The 5,116-nt window shown below is 35.3% G+C and overlaps 1 pseudogene; it reads right to left on the bottom strand.

Moving 5' to 3' along the window:
- Nucleotides 1-603: 603 nt before the first annotated feature.
- LOC116596708 lies at nt 604-711 on the bottom strand (annotated as a pseudogene).
- Between the last annotated feature and the right edge of the window lie 4,405 nt (nt 712-5,116).

The raw sequence follows: 5,116 nt of genomic DNA, 5'->3' as shown, positions 1-5,116 counted from the left end.
CCAATCATTAACAATTGATATGGAGTCACTTGATAAGTCTGAACAGATGGAAAAAATGAACAAGAATTATGGAATGAGTAACATGGATGGTAGAGTTATGCACAGAAAAATCGTAACTCCTGTCGATGCAGTATCTGGAAATGTCCTATTTCTTTTTCTTCCCATGTTCTGTGTCATTGAACTGTTTCATGAGATATTCAAGTATTTTTAGTAAATTGGCTTCTCCTTTCTTTTTTTATTTAAGTTAATGAAAGGAATTTTAAGTTAAAATTTAATTTTATATTAAAGATTTCAAAGAAACAGAAAATAATATAACAAAAGCCCATGTTGCTCCTTACACTCCACTATTCCATCTTGGATTCCCCTTTATTCTTATAGGCATACATATATATATATAAAATCTATAACTATAACTTACATATAGAATCTAGAATTTAAAGTTGATTATTTTTCCAAAGTATTCTCATGATTTGTTTTACAATATTCTGGTCTCTATTTTTTGGAAGTCTGTGATCAGTCTAATACTTGTTTTTAGATAAAATTTCTTGACTTTCTTATCATTGCTGAGATTTTTCAGTCTCATTAGGATTCTAGATATTCATTATATAATATCTTAGAATAGATATTAGAATTTGAGAGTTTGTTTGTAATCAGTTCTACTGATAAGAACAGATACTACACTTGATCTTAGCTGAAAGGCCAAGCAGTCATTCTAGAAAATTCCCAGCAATTATATCTTTCAAGTTTGCCTATGTCATTTTTTTCACATTTTCTCATTTTCTGTATTTCCTTTCCACTTCTTTTTCTTTTTCGGTGCCTACATTTTTGTTTTCCAAAAGCATTATCTGTTTATTTTTCAAAATTTCCCATTGTTTCTTCCTCAGGATGTAGGGGTTTTTTTTTCCCCCCAAAGGGTATCAGTTACCTTTGGAAGTTCTTTAATAGGTTTTCACATTTATATGTTATGCTCTTTCTGACTGCTGCTTTACTATTTGAGGATCTTAGAACTTTGGTCCTGCAGTCTTTTGTGCATGACTCTTGATCATAGCAGATTATTTCCCCATATCTTTCATGATTTTGTGTTGTGAGCACATGTTTTGGGGGGTGGTTAAGAGACAAGCACCTGCTCAGAACTGAGTTCCTGAAATGGATCTCCTAAGAGATTAATGGTTGCTTCCTAAAAAGCAGTCTGGTAATATTACCTACTTTTAACTAATCATTGTGTTAATTTACCATGTTTAGGATTCTGGATCTCCATGGATACCATGAAATCATTCCTAAAACTGATGGTTGCACAAGCTGTGGGATTATATATTTTAGGAGAAATTTTATTTTCCAATGAGACCACATGAAGACAGATAAGCTTCTTTATCTTTACCCTGTGATGGAGGATGAATTTTTTTCTATTTCTCCATTTCTCTCTGGGAACAATCAACTTTGTTCAGGCATCATAATTCCTCATGCTTATCTGCCTACCCCATACTTGTCACTGTCTACCGTTTCTTATCACTAAGACAAAACCCTCAAGTTACTAAGACATATACTTCCCTTCATACCAATTTGCAAAGCAGCCACAGAATAAGTTTTTATACTTACACATGTGACTTTCAGTCATTTCTTTAAGTATAGTTATTGTTATTTTCATTTTCTTATTAATGTATTATTAAAATAATGTATTACTTGCCCCAGGGGTACAGGTCTGTGAATCGTCAGGCTTACACACTTCACAGCACTCACCATAGCACACACCCTCCCCTCCATACATTATTTTCATTCTGCTTATATTTTCTCTTTCATTCTTAAGATCTTAGCTATGCTTTCAACATTTGTATTATGTATTTTTCCAGCATTTTTTCATATGGCCTTCATTCTCCATCATGCTAGTTTTCATCTTGAGAGTATATGGGAAATAACATCAATATCTGGACCTAGCATGGAGTATCTTTAAATTTGCCTCTTCAAATTTTACCTAAGTAAACAATATTTTAGAAAAAAACTGTGTAATGAGTGCACTATTCTTTCAATACAGGAAAATAAATTAGTTGAATGCCTTTATTTATTTATTTATTTATTTATTTATTTATTTTACAGACCTGACTCAGTTCAGCGTTACCAACATCTAAAACTGCCTCTTCTCCTTTGGAAAGCTGAAACTACAATGCTGGAGTGGGCATAATTTATGGCAAAACCAACAAACATCCTTCTGTGCAGGTGAGACTCTAGTTACAGCTTGGCTAACAACAGATGGCATTATTTTAACACAGAGAAATGCTGAGTGAGACACTGATTCTCTCTCAAGAGTAGTGACAGCCTGAGATTCTTGGCTTAAATGAGACCCTGATGATTAGAATTCATAAACCTGGACAGGAGAGAGACTCATCTACTGCCAAGTGCATAAAACACCTTTAATTACAGTCACATTGCTAAAGGTTAAACAAGCCCCATGTTACTAAAAATAAAGGGAAAAATAAATATTTTATTTCTAAAAATCTATTTGGTTTTCACCATCTTTTGTCTCAATAGTATGAAAATCCTGGGGTAAAAAAATACAGAAATGAATAATAAAGAACATGTTGAAGTTGAAAAAAAATGAAAGCAGATTTTAAGCACATTTATTTCTTTCGGTTAGTGCTATTGGCTCTACCTCTAAAATGTGCCCAAAATCTGGCTCTGTCTTAATTCTCATTTCCTCTACTGATTTGATCCAAGACATGGCCATTTCTTACCAGTACCATTGCAATAACCTCCCACTGGTCTCCTGGCAAGCCCCATTATATTCTCAACATATAATCTTTTTTCATTTTAATTTTCAAACATACACAAAATAGAAGAATATTAAAAAATCACCATGTATCCATCACAGCCCTCAATAATAATCAACGTTTTGACAATCTTGTTTCATCTACCCCATCTTTCCTTCCTCATTTCCCAGTCCTCCAGCAATTCTTTGAAACTTGAAGTCAGATCAAAGTGTTTGTTTTCTAACAACTTTCCAAAGGCTTCCAAACTCAGAGAAAGGGGGAGAAGCCCTGGCCTTTTCAGCAGCTCACATTCCTTACATAACCTTCTATTACCGGCACCATTTCACAACTTTCTTCCTCTTTCAGCTCTGGCCAGGGGGCCCCCTTGCTGTGGCTGGAAAACTGCAGCCTGCTCACACCTTAGAGATCTGCATTTGTTTGTTCACTCTGCTTAAAACTCTTTCTCTTCTCCCACTTCCCTCCCCCTATACAAAGTTTTTGCAAAAGTGTAACTTTTAGGTGAGAAGTTTTCTACGCATTCCATTTAAAATTTTAATCTACCCTAAACCACCCACCAGCATACTTTATCATCTTATTCCCTCCCCCTGCCACCGTTGCCTGCTTTATTTTTCATCACAGCACTACTTTGTTTACTAATGCAGCTTTTATGTAGATACATATCTAGCTTGGTATATTAGTGGAACTTCATATATACTTTTTGAATATTAACATTGACTATCTGTTGTAGTCTTGAGTGAAGCTAAAATGCTAAGCATGTTTTAATCACTGGCGTAACCTGCTATTTTTATATATTTTTAAAAACTGTTTAAACATGCAGCTGTGTTGTAGCCTAGGAGGTAAGTCAAGCCTTCCCTGTGCCTGTCAGCCATGCCACTGACAGCACTAGAAGTCTTGAGAGAAACCAACTTCTTAGGAGTATGGTATTTTGTTCCAATTAATATTGCCAAAATCTATGATGGGAGAAAAGTCTGATATAATGGTAAATATTTAAGAATTAGGTCTCTGAAGGAGAATAACAGATAAGATTAAAACAAGTTAATTACATAATTTTCGTGTTTTGTTTTTAAAGATTATTTATTTATTTGAGAGAGAGAGAGAGAGAGGGAAAGAGAAAGAGAACACATAAGCAGGGGCAGGGGAAGAGAGAGAGGGAGAGAATCCTCAATCTCAATTTTGAGAGAATCCTGTAAACTCCCTCTGAGCATGGAGCCTGACACTGGCTTGATCCCAAGACCTTGAGATTATGACCTGAGCCTAAATCAAGAATCAGATACTTAGCTAACTGAGCCATCCAGGTGCCCAAAAACAAGTTAATTTCAAAAGCATATACATATACTACCACCCTAGCCAGTTTAAGCCACCAATGTGAAGTCCCAGAATATGGATTTGGGAAGAGATGTAGAGCAGTATACCATTTTTGAATGTTTCCACTATATGTATATGACAGATTCAAGAAACCTCAAAAATCTAGAAGAGGTATCAGTAAGACATGGGCTGTGGGCCAAATTTGGATTGTCATTTATTTTTGTAAAGAAAGTTTTCTTGGACACTGCCACATCCATTCAGTCATGTATTGCCTATGTGAAAACTTTCATGCTACAAAGATAGAATTGAACAGTTGTGATAGAGACTACATAATGCACAAAACCCAAAATATTTGCTATCTGGCCCTTTACTGAAAACATTTGCTCCCACTGGCCTAGACTAAATGTTAAATGTGTTCAAATGACAAAAAGAAAGCCATAATGACTCAAGAATGGTAGATGATAATTAGATGAGAAAAGAGATGAATTCTGAAGGGTAAATGGGAAGGGTAAATGGACACCTTGTAGGCAATGAGTTTCAGTTTCTCTTAGTATAATCAACAGTGACTGAAAGGTTTTTAGCTTGACTATCACCTAATCTGATTTGCATTTTCCTGGCTGTGTGGGAAGGGTACAGTGCAGGGCAAGAGTGACGTTGAGACTCCTTAAGAAGGCTGTTGACCATGTAAGAGTGACTTGGAGTAAAGCTGTTTAAGTAGAATAGGCAAGAAATGATCAGATTCAAGATACATTTGTGTATATTGCAAAAGGTAATTAAAAGTTTGTTTTTTCTTTTTTTTTTTTTTTTCAGCTTTTGCCCTATATTAACCTACATTGTAGAAATCAGGCCTTGCCATTGTTTTCCATTCATATAACCCAAACCTCATCTGGCCCTGCTTAAGTACTTGGCAAATTCTTCCCCACAATACCCCTTCTCAGGCTTATTACTGGCAAAACCCAACAATATGAATTATTTGTGTGGAATACAAATATGTAACTGAGGTTACATTTCAGAGGAAAATCCCCAGCCGGCCTTTTGGGCTACTGGAT

Source organism: Mustela erminea, chromosome 7, assembly GCF_009829155.1.
Source record: "Mustela erminea isolate mMusErm1 chromosome 7, mMusErm1.Pri, whole genome shotgun sequence".
NCBI classification, from domain to species: Eukaryota; Metazoa; Chordata; class Mammalia; order Carnivora; family Mustelidae; genus Mustela; species Mustela erminea.
The sequence above is the reverse complement of the archived record's forward strand: the minus strand, read 5'-3'. Positions and strand labels throughout refer to the sequence as shown.